This window comes from Artemia sp. Qi Xiang Cuo, chromosome 20 (genome assembly GCF_049724085.1).
Source record: "Artemia sp. Qi Xiang Cuo chromosome 20, ASM4972408v1, whole genome shotgun sequence".
NCBI classification, from domain to species: Eukaryota; Metazoa; Arthropoda; class Branchiopoda; order Anostraca; family Artemiidae; genus Artemia; species Artemia sp. Qi Xiang Cuo.
The window spans coordinates 31,571,502-31,584,265 of NC_142813.1; the positions used below are offsets into that span (position 1 = coordinate 31,571,502).

General features: G+C 34.2%; 1 protein-coding gene across 2 annotated transcripts in view; it reads right to left on the minus strand.

Annotated features, from left to right (window-relative positions):
- Nucleotides 1-12,523, minus strand: part of me31B (ATP-dependent RNA helicase me31b) — a 62,611-nt gene extending 50,088 nt beyond the window's left edge. The window contains exon 1 of one of the 2 annotated variants that reach the window (XM_089106478.1): nucleotides 12,422-12,523. The gene's annotated coding sequence lies outside the window, so the exon portion shown is untranslated. The remainder of the gene's footprint in view (nucleotides 1-12,421) is intronic. The other variant, XM_089106480.1, reaches the window with a different exon arrangement.
- Nucleotides 12,524-12,764: the final 241 nt, after the last annotated feature.

The following is a 12,764-nucleotide window of genomic DNA, read 5'->3' on the forward strand; positions in this document are numbered from 1 at the left end:
TTAATATTTCCTATATGTAATTATTTTCAGTCTAGGATGAGTGTATCTACAAAGTTAACTTAAACATAATGTTACTGTAACAAAGCACAAGTATAACAATTTTTTGTTTTAAATACTGTATTTGATTTATTTTTGTTATTGTTCTAAAGTTGTAATTTACAAACATTGATGGAAGCCACAGTTTACAAGATAAAAAAATCTTATGTTAGATTGATGCTGAAACACCTGTTTCTCTAAGCCATTTTTGCCTTATTTGGAATAAACAAGGAATGACTGAAGCTATTCTTTAGTGTGTAATAGACCAGGGAGAAGCATGCCAGTATGGATATGGGCAGAGAATGCAGGGTATAAACTTTAGGTGAGGTTAGTTTTTCCAGAAGGGAATTTATTGGCTATGAGCCTTTGCTATTGTTTTATATTGATATTGGCATCAGGCCCTAAAAACTCATATTGGTCACACCCTAGTAATGATTGCTACCTTGGAAATTTTCCTTGACTACCCCTCCCCCCCTCTCTCTCCAGAAAAACTTAGTCTTAAAACTACATATTATATTTTAAGAATTCTGTTGCTTTTTATTATTTGTAGTGCTTAGATGTCTATGATCAAGAGAGTCTGTGATTTGGATACTATGTTCAAACTTAGTCCAAAATCTGGCAGTGCTTTCCAATATTAGGCTAAAGATAAAACCATAAATTAGTGTTTAGGCTCTATTATTATCTGTTGAAATGTCTAAAACAGTTGTGCATATGGCTAAATTACTAAAACTAATGATTTAGAGAATTTTCAATGATCTTTGATAATCTTTGTTATAAACTGAAACCATGAGAAACAATATCTATTGTCTAATTAGGGCACAAGGAAAGTGCTTGGAGCCCCATAGCTTTTCTTGATCCTGATCTAAGTTTTCAATTAGAATAAGCCTATTTCAAATCTAGGCAATTCCTTCAATTTAGGATAAAGCCTTACATGGCCATCCATAGGCTGAATTTTAGGGGGAGGGGACTTACCTGGTCTAATTGGCACTTCCAATGCTGTATAATAGAAATTTCAAAACAAAATATCATAGGCAGCATGATAGTGCTGCCTAAGTAAAGAGCAATACAGGCACAATATATTATTTATTTTTATTTTTTAGATCAGGGAACTTCTTATAGGAAGAAATATCATAGAAACTTCAAAAAGAGCTCATAGAGGGTAACCAGCCCTCCTCCCCCACAGCAACCATTTCCCCAAACACATCTAATCAAAATTTTGAGATAGCCATCTTATCCTGTGTAGTTTAAAGGTCCAGCAATTATGATTTTGAAGATGACAACCCCCCCCCCACAACCCTCAGGGCAAGGTATGTAAATTATGCCCTGGGGGTATATAAGGTTTTTTTTTATAGAAAGGGTGGTCGTATAAACCTCAGAGGGGGCTCATTTGATTGGTAATCAGAATTTCTACTGGCCTTTTAACAGTCAAAAGTGATTGGAGGTCAACAAAGCCCCCTACCCCCTTACACCAATCATTTCCCCAAACACATCCAATCAGAATTTTAAAGATAACCATTTTGTTCAGCGTAGTTGAAAACTCCAGAAATTATGTCTTTGAGGATGAACCCCTCTCCCCCCCATTGCCCTTAGGGCAAGGGTTGTAAGTTATGCCTTGGAGGCATATAACGTTTTTATAGAAAGGGGGTCATATAAACTTCGGAGAGGGCTCATTGGATTGGTAATGAGAATTTCTAGTGCTCTTTTTAAGAGTAAAGTGATCGGAGGGCAAGATACCTCTCCCCCTATGCACAAACATGCACACAGATTGTATTTTTCCAAAATACATCTGATAGAAATTTTAAGATGGCCGTTTGTTGACAAAGAAACTTCAAAAATGGCTCATTTGGTTGGAAATTGAAAGGTGCCCTCTTTAATAGTCAAAAGTGATTGGAAGGCAACCATCCCCCCACATCCATCATTTCCCCAAACACTTCCAATGAAGGAGCGGATTTTGCCATTTTATTAGTAATTTTTAGCTAATATTGAACATTTTATTTGATGAATGGATTCTTAGTTGACTAAAAAGTTAATAATGAGACTACTATTAAAGTACCAAGGACACCTAAAATGAAAACTAATTCATTAAATTGGTCAAGTGCAAACTTACACAGCAATATACGTCTTAAATTAGTGTGAAAAACCAATAATTCATTTTTTAAGGAGAAGGATCGCCTGTTTACATAATGTATTCCAATACGAAAGTTCGTGGACAATTTCAAAAATAAAGGACGTGTGCTGTTAAACAGCAAAAAATGACCAAAAAATAAATAAATCGGCATATAGCCTTAGAAAGTGTTGTTTTCTTCTATGTTCTGGTAAGACAAAAATCGGAACCTAGTTCAGCAAAGCTCTTTTCTTTGAAAAATACTTTTAAGGAATGCTTCTTGAAAAGAGCTTGGCTAGACTTGGCCTAGTCTTGATTTTACTAGGATTTTTGGCATTCCAGGATCTTTTAACCATGAAGCAGTGTAAAGGTAAATATTAATGATTCTACAAGAAAGCATCAATATATAGGCTACCCTATTGGTAGTTTTACAGACCTAATGACTTCCACTGATAGCCTACCTTATGTGGGCTAAGGTAAGACACCTAGTAGGCTGTGTGATTTTCTTGAATATTTTGATATAAATCTACCTCATAGTTACTGTATAATAGTAGCATATACCTTATATGCTTTTTTTATATTAGAAACACAAATTACTTGGGTGAGCACTGTTTGACTAGACCTATTAAAGTCATTGGTTCTTTATACTCTAAGCAACAAATATTGTCATTTACTTTTATATACAAAGCACTGTAAAATCAAAACAATAGGCAATACTGTGTTTCCTTTAAACATGGAGAATGATATAATGTCTTCTGTATGACTTTTTAAACATCAAATTATTATAGAGAAACATGAATAAAGTCATACAGAATACTTTATGATTTTCTCACTTAATACATGATCCATTGAAATGTCGTACAAAAGAAATTATATTACCCCAGTGATACATAGAGAAAACAACAAAGTCATACAGATGGCTTTTCATAGTTTCAATTGCAGTTCAGGCAACTTGGTGGTCACATATCAATCCTAAAACTTAGTCAACCTACCTGAGAATTTATGTGGCCAGGAAAATTAGGCTTAGGATGCTTCTTCATCAGCAAGTTCCATAGACATTGTCCGCTGTGAGTCAGCCCAAAAGTCTTAGTCATCTCTATTGTAATTCAAGTAGACTTTCCGAGTAGATCTGTCCGCCTAGAGTCTAAGGAATTTTGATCAAGTTTTAGGATTAACTTGACCACTAAGTCACATGGACTTGCAGTCCTCAGTCAGAAAACCCAATCTATAAGCCAAGACAGTTACACTAAAACAGAATTAATTGGAAATTGGTTGACTGAAAATTTGCCTGGCCTTGTATGCAAACAAGTGGCATAGGGTCTACCTGCCTAAAGTCTTAGACAGGCAACCCAGTTGATAAGCTCAGACAGTTACACTAACACAAAATTCATTCAAAATTGGTTGACCCAACAAGTTGCCTGGATTTGCAGGTGAACAAGTGACACAAGGTCTGCCTGCCTATAGTCTGAGGCAAGGGCAGCTGAGTTTTAGGGCTAACATATGAACATCAAATTGCATAGACTCACGGGCAGACCAGCAGCAATAATAATAATTGATTGAATTTTCAGAACATATATCCTATAGGCCTTCAAAAAATTATGGGTATTTATTAGGAAAAAGCATGTCACACTGTTATACTAAAGCAATGCAGGAAAAAAAGGTACTGTTCTAATACCTGGGGAACATGCAAGAAGTGAAGTTTGGTTAATGCTAGTTAAATAAAACAAAATAGGATAAAAATATAAGTTTAGAAACAAATTTTGGCTGTATATTTGCACATTAGGAGGGTGGAGGTAAAGCATAGCATATAATAAATACATAACCTAAACTAACCTAGGTACCTTTCTTCCTCCTAAACCCCAAAAACTAAAGCTTAAATATAGTTCCTGGAGTGAGAAACCCCTTGTTTATAGAGCATAAGATAGGAAATTACTGGGTAATGTTATCTGTTCTTGGCTTTTCTCAAGTTGCATTCTTGCATGTTGCCCATATATTAGAACAGTACCAAAAAAAATTTTGTGGAACAACACAGGAATTATATTAAGAACAAAATTAGAGAGTCATGGCTTCTCTGAATGACAAATGTTGCTTAAATAAAGCAATACTATTAGATCATTATCTGTCATTGTTGTTATGTAATATATTATTATGTAATATATATGAATCATATACAATATATTATTGTATTGTTTGTACTTGCCATTGTACACTGTTTATTCTAATTCAGCATTAGGCCACATAATTTTGGGGTGCCATTTATGTGAGGGGGAGCAGTTGCCTCAGTTAGACTTTGAAAAATACCTTCTTATTTATATTTTGCTACTTTTTATTTTATCTTGGCTTACTGGTTATTTTTGCCCCATTTACATTTTGAGGATTGGAATCACTGACATAATTACTAGATACAAATCATCAGCACAACTGGGTTATATTTTGTTTAGTGATGAGCCTGAATAAAAGACTCTTACTTAGTTACTTCATAATAAATAAATCATTATGGTTGTTAGACTTTGAAGTTGATACCACAAGCCTATGCTTTACTCCCCCCCCCCTAGTATGGAAATATATAGCCTAAGTCAGCTTCAATCATTAGTCAGCTACATATGACCTATTTTTCTCCTTAGCCACTTATTTAAAGAATCAAATTTTTGAGCATAGGGTTACTAGGTTTCCATGGGCTGTTCTGAGCCTTCTAGCCCCTTCAGGGCTCAAAATTAATAGTCCCTGTAAAGTGATTATTTAATTATAAAAGAGCATGAAAAATACTCATTATTTTGAATTGTGCTGAAACTCTAAATTTTGTTGAAAACTGCAGTCTAGGCTATGTACCAAAAATATAGTGTTGATTTATAATTCAGGGTATATTTTTCACCATTATGGAGGGAGGGAGGGGGAGAGTCTTGATAAATTTAGCTATATATGGATTTGCAATGGAGTTCTGACTCTACGTGTGTCTTATTTTTTAGGCCAGACCATATTAATATTAAATTATGCTAATCAGAAAACTTTTAATACAGCTTTTAACTTATAATCTTAATCTTTTTTTAATGTCCTCTTAATATCCCATTTAAAAAAGTTTAAATGGTTTAATTTGATTTTGTTTGTTTTTTTTTTTTGCTCTTTTGGATTATTAAAACTATTTATTTTTTTAAAAAAAGTTACTCTCCAGTTCCTATCTCTTAAATATACTATCTCCCTATGCCCCCCCCCTCTTCTGGATACTATCTTGATAGGATACCGTCTGTGCTTTAAATAACAAAAACATTTAACTTATTGGCACCCCTTCTTTAAAAAAAATAGAGGTATTATGATTTAAATATTATAGCTCACTACCCCCTCTCTGGATACCACTGATAAAATACCGTCTCTGCTTTAAATTAGAAAAAAAAATTGGGGATCCCTGCTTTCAATAAAAAATTCGAGATATTATCATTTAAATGTATACTTCCTCCCCCCTGGATACCACATTGATAGGATACTGTCTCAGCTTTCATTAGAAAAATAAGTTACTTAATAATTAACTAGGTCACTATATGGTTCAAACAAACACGCAAAATAACGTTAAAAAGCTTAGTGTTCCTTGAAAAAAATTGAGGGTATGAGTAAGGGGGCACAAAGACAACAACAAAAATGTCAAAATTAATCAGGTATACCTCAAATTATTAGAAACCTGAGTCATATATTTGCCATGGTATTCAATAAGATCCAAAGAAGGCAATTAAAAGGGAGCACAAACAAAATGCAAATTACTCCAGTAGCCTATGAGAAATTGCAAAATACCCAAGACAATGAACTAGTCCTAATAGGGGGCCTTGGGTCTATCAAAATATTTCAATGGTTTCCTTGGGAATTTGATATCATTTTCTTCTGTCTCCATTTTAAATGAAAAAAATAATTAACCTTTTGGCATCCCCACTTTCAATAAAAAAATGAGGTATTATCATTTTAAAATGATAGCCCCCTATCCCTTCTCCTATAGGCAATAATTTACAATTTATTTTTGAATCATATTTTTTAGGTAACTTCCAGTTCAATATTTAATTCCCAAACCTTGTACATAGCTTAGTCTATAGCTAAATTTGTCACAATAGAAGGTTTTTTTTGGGATTCAGCTTGAAAATAAAATTTTTGACTACAAACGATGTAAGAAATAGCGATTGGGAAACTGCATTCGAAATGATTTGAACTCATTTCATAAAGACGATCCTGTTTTTTGTCAACATATGAAGAACTGTGTATATTGCAATATTTGCAATTGCATCTGTCTCTTTTTTATGCAAAGTAACAAAAGAGACGAAAATTAATGAACAAGAGAGTAGTGAAGAGTTATGGTATGCCAAGTAATATTTGGCAGGGAAAGTCACTGGTGTTAAGTTGCTAGGGGTGGCACCGTGATTGCGTGGTTTTCGGGGATTCTGGGAACAAATTTTTTTTTCGGGGTGACGCATAGATTTTCGGAATCTATTTTCGGAGAAATATTCGAAAATTCGGGGATAGTGCAAGCCCTGCTTGATTTCTAATCAGGAAAATAAACCACACAAGAAGGAAAAGCTCCGAATTTGCGGTTGACGGAATAAAGAATTGCCGCAAAATTAATTTGAATTTGACCAAACGCCACCGCCTGTCGGCGGCGGCGTGCCTGCGGCGCGCCGGCGGCGTTACGACACTTCAGTGGCGCCAGGCCTCTCGTCGGCGGCGTTTGGTCGATCCGCCGGCGCGGCGTTGGGGTCTAGCTGGAACAAGTATCCTGAAATGGTATCTTGCATACCATCTAGCGCTTGGTCATCATCAAAATATTTTCTGACACATCAGAATAGTCACTTTCTGAACTTGAGGTCATATTTTTTCACAAAATGTAGTTTCACTAATATATACATAGCAATCAACAGATTTTGTAAATTTGAATTTTCACAAATGAAAAACAGTGTCGGATTTGTAGGAAATAGTTTTCGCTAATATTATTCAGCTCCTAAGTTTATCGTTGTTTTATTATTGACAACACTGTTTTGCGAATTTATTCAAACTAAAAATGCTAATAGCAGCTAAACAAAAACTCGCAGGAAACCCGGATTATCAGGTATGAATAGACCTAAAATAGATTAAGAGGGCTAAATGTGTTTTCATTTTGGTGTCCTTGGTACTTGAAGAATTCTGTTAAGATAATACTATTAAGATTTATCTTTAAGTGTTGCAGAGCGTGAGGAGGTGCAGCCACTTAGTCAATTAAGTTTGATGAGTAAGATGGAAAAAGAAGCTGTACTGCTATAAAATTAAAAAAAAAAAAAAAAAAAAATCTATGTGTCATTCATGTAACACTAGCAAGGTCAATTGTCAGGAATTCACCACTAAATTACTATGTTAGGACTTGGCACATCACTTTTCACACAATTTCATGCCCCAGAGACAAGTATGAGCTATTGAGAATACATGTGTAAGAAAAAAAAACATTTGAACATCAGTTAAAATTTTTTGAAATGCCAAAACTGCCCAAGTGGTCCTTGAGAAAGGTTTTCAACATAATGTTGAAACAAAAAAGTTTTTTTGGTTGCAGAGAACTAAGTTAGTATTATTCTGTTTTATAAGACTTGGTTGAGGAAAATTCAAATATTTGACCTGGGGGCTTGAAATTGCAAAAGGGAGTAAATTTTGGAAAAAAGAACTACAGGTCCAGATATCTACTTTAAAATACCTGAAACTGTATCCCATACAGGTAAAAGCAAACCCAGGTTTTTCAGTAGCTTAGACTTGGTCACTATTGGACTGCTCAAGCAGCTGCTATGGTAAGAAGAATGCAGTACAGTAGACTGTTAGGACAGCAGCAACAAGGCAGTCTTTATCAACTGCTTGAATAAACAAGTTAGTCTGTATAGCAGTATTTAGCCTTTTCCATGAGCTTCCAAGGATTGTTGATGTATGGTTTCTTTCATTTTAACTGGAAGGTCACAATGGGTACTGTTCATTGGTTTACTAACCTGGTTACTGAAATGCCATCCCAATCTGGTCCCTATTTCAGTCTTAGGAAGGTCCCTCCCTAATTTTGTATGTTGCTGACTGTACAACCCCTGTATCAGGGAGGTGGATGGGCTATTTTCTCTCCATCATGCTTGACTCTTAAAATGGAACTGGGACTATACATTTCCAATCAAATGAGCCTCCCCTAAAGTTCACAAGACCATCCCTTCATAAAAACCTTACATACCCTCATGGTATAACTTACAACCCTTACCCCCATACTCTGAGGGGTTGTGTCAACCCAAAATGCTGTGCTGTGAGATTTTTGGACTATTTTTGAGCAATGGCTATATCAAAAATTTCTATTGTTAACATTTGGGGAAAATATAATGTGGGGGGGGGTATAGCTGCCCTCCAATAATCTTGACTCTTACAAATGGCACTAACACTTCCAATTTTTAATGCAATGAGTCCCCTCCGAAGTTTATAGGACCAGTTTTCATAAAAACCTTATATGCCCTTGGGGTATAACTTACAACCCTTGCCTTGAGGAATGTGGCTAGGTTCTCATCCTCAAAAACATAATTTCTGGACTTTTAAACTATTTCAAACAAAATAACTATCTCCAGCAACTATGTCTTTAGGGATATTGGGCAAGTCAACCCCCCAAAATTATGCAATTAGCCCATAATGCTATATAAATAAATACTACTTTAAAACAAAATCAAAAGGCATTGCATTTGTGGTTGCCAACTAGACACTTCAGCAATATATTGAGGACAACTAGGGGTATCAAGTTGAAGCTTTTGAGGCTACTATGGTAAAATTCTACTTTAGCTACTTTTGGCTATATTGGAAAGGGGGTAGGTTAAGAAAATGAAGTTCTCAGGGATAGGTCTACAGGCTAAAGTATGTCCCAGGAAGGCGTTTTAAAGTACCTACTTCTGCTCTTACAGTTTAAATAAATAAATAGAGCGTAAGTGTCTAAAGGTTGTCAAAAAGCATAGATAGAATCTTTTGGGAATGATATTAAGTTTTATTTTGTCAGGTAACTTGAGGAGGTATACAATTAAATTAAACATAGATAATTTTTAAAAACATATAAAAATGTTTATAAATGCAGTTTTACTACTGATGACAGTCACTGCATATGTGACCAAAATATGTGGTATTTTTGTGAATTTCTATAACTGTTATCCTCATCACTGTAAATTAAAAGGATTTCATCCCTATTTGAACTTTTATTTAATAAAATTGAGAAATACTATTTGTGTCAGGATAAAAATTGTTGAAAAAGTTTATCTCAACATACAAATAGCAAGCCAAACCATGGATTCTTATAGAAAAAAACTGAAGATATAATTTTTTTTTTTAATGACTGTCAGTAAAAAACAAACAGAAATTAATTTTTTAAAAACTTTTTCCACAAAACAAGTTTTTCAAATAAAAGTAGAGAACTCATTTAAGTCAAAAATGGGCAGAAATGAAGTCAAGTAATCATCAAAGTGTAAAACCAACACAAATCCCTATCAATAGATAAATGAAACTCAAAACAAACAGGAATTAGAATAAATAGCCAAGTCAAACTCAAAACAAGCAAAACTTAACATTAGTAGGGCTGATAAACCCCATGCTCTCTCAAAGCCAGAACATAATTTACACATTACTGAAAACAAAATAAATTGCTTGTTTTGAGTTTGACTTGGCTATGTATTGTAATTTCTGATTGTTTTTAGTTTCATTTATTGTTGGTAGTGATTTGTTGTAGTTTTAAACTTGGAAGTTTATTTGACTTTATTTCTGCCCATTTTTGGCTTAATGGAGCTCTTTACTTCTCTTTGAAAAACTAATTTCATGGAAAGCTTTTTATATTAATATAAATATTAGGCAGCATCATTCAGCCGAGGGGAGGGGGGACCTGGAACCCCCCCCTTATGAGTACCCATGAAGCCTTAGTATGGCTTAAATCTGGCTAAAATAGTAGGGATCATACTAACCCAAAGAGACACAATGAAGGAGACTAAAAACCCAAGATTGAGGTAAAACTTTTTTGTCAAAATTCAGATAGGCTAGTTTAGGTATAACTAGGGGCATCCCAAGGGGGAGGCAGAGGGGCACACTGCCCCTCCAATGTTTTTGGTATTTGTGCAGAAATTTTGCAGAGTGTGCCTGAAATTTAGCATAATTCTTGATTTCTGCAGAAAATTTGGCATAATTCAAGGTAACAATTAAGTAAAATTTACAAAGATCACCCCTCTAATGAATGAGTCTTGGGACACCCCTGGGTATAACCTGCATAGCCTGGACATGGCCTGTCATCAATGCAATTTTCAGAAATCCCAGGGATAAGGAATAGGTAGATACAGAAGTTTAGCATTGCCTTCCAAGTATATAGGGTTAATTATTTACCAAATCATATTATTGAGTTAGGAATAAAGATAATACAACATTTGATGCCTTTTTTTATGCTGATTATGAATATAATAATAATTTATATTGGAAATGAATTTTAACCCCCCCCCTATATATGCCAATTCAGGGTATATAGCCTATTTCTACATTAGGGTGGTTGGGGGTAAAGTTTAAACTTACCTCCCATTTACATCAGAAATAAAATTTGCCCCCACCCCTCCTAATGTAGAAATATATACCCTGAATTGGCATATATAGGGGGAGGGGGGCTAAAACTCATTTCCAATAGAAATGATTGTTATATTCATAATCAGCATAAAAAAGGCAGTAAAATTCTACTTAGGATAGGTTAGAAAAATGAAACTTTCAGGGATGGGTCTACAGGCTAAAGTATGTCCCGGGAAGGTATTTTGAAGGGAAAAGTTCTACCAAATCATATTATTGAGTTAGAAATGAAGTGAATACACCATTCAATGGCTTTTTTATTCTGATTACAAATATAATAATCATTTCTATTGGAAATGAATTTCAGCCCCCCCCCCCTTTATATATGCCTAACGTAACGTAACCTAACCCTGGATTGGCATATTTAGGGAGAGCTGAAATTCATTTCCTATATAAATGGTTATTATAGCCTATCCATAATCAGCATAAAAAAAGGCATCAAATGGTGTATTCACTTTTGTCCTAGGCCTAACTCAATAATATGATTTGGTAGAACTTAACCTTTTGAAGTACCTACCTCTACTCCTTCTCCCTCTAAAGGGTCCTGAAATTTGCCTATAAGACAGGTTTATTGAAATTTTGGCAAAACAACATTTTACATTAATTTTCAGTTATCAGTTTCTTTTTCTCTGGCTTTAGCTCTGAAAATACAATTTCAGTTATTTGAGCAGAATTTTAAGCCATATAAATAGTTTATTTCCAAAATTTAGGAAATGTATTTGCACAGCCTATCTTTAAAATCTTATAATTTGGGATTGAGCAAAGTTGTGAAGCTGAAAACAATTTTGTTGTACTTCATTTAAGCAGAAGATCTATTTTGCAAGGTTTGGTCAATATCTACCAAATCATATTATTGAGTTAGGACTAAAGTGAATACACCATTCAATACCTTTTTTTATGCTGATTACAAATATAATAAGCATATCTATCAGAAATGAATTTCAGCCCTTCCCCTATATATGCCAATTCAGGGTTAGGTTAGGTATAGCCTATATAGGGGGGGGAAATTCATTTCCAATAGAAATGCTTATTATATTCGTAATCAGCATAAAAAAAGGCATCGAATGGTGTGTTCACTTTATTCCTAACTCAATAATATGATGTGGTAGATATTGACCCAAGGTTTCATTTCTATAACTCACATATTTTTAAAGGTCATCAAAGGTCAGGACCCTCTAGAGGGAGAAGGAGTGGAGGTGGGTACTTCAAAATATATTCCTGGGACATACTTTAGCCTGTAGACCCATCCCTGAAAGTTTCATTTTCTTAACCTAACCCCTCTCTAAGATAGTCAAAAGTAGCTAAAGTAAAATTTTACCAAAAAGGCATCTAATGGTATATTCACTTTATTTCAAACTCAATAATGTGATTTGGTAAAAATTTAACAGATATAGTTTATACCCTAGATTCATTCTTGGAAGTTTCATTTCAGGTGAAAGTTTACTTTTTCAACTTTTTAAGTTTCAAAAGTTGAAGAAACCAAAATATAGGATGGCTGTGGTACAAAGAATGATACACAAAGCAAGATGACTCAAAACTTTGATTTGATAGAAGGATTGAAAAGGATAAACACAATCCTTTCACAACTGCTTATTAGTAAGACTAGGTCTAGTCTACCATTGATGTTACAGATGCAAACAATTAGTTAACAACTTATAGGCAATCATGGTACGAAGTAATTTATAAGTTTACCTCGTATACAAATTATCAAATCACAAATAACAGTTTGTTCTTATTTTCTTAATGGATTTCTTTGTAAATTAACTTATAAGTTTTTCTTCTGCTGCATTTCAGATTGAATGAAATATTCTGTATGAGTAATTTCAAAGATAGCGCTGATAAATAAAAAAATTCCCACGGAAAATCACTGATTACTATTTAGAATAAAATACAAAAGGGTATGTACAATCCACAACCAACAAACTTTAGGAAAAGGTAAGCAATCTTGTTTATAGAAAAAGAAGCATAAATACCGTTTAAATTTCACAATAAAGATCAAAACCTCTCAGAAAGTACAGTGCTGTAAATTATCACT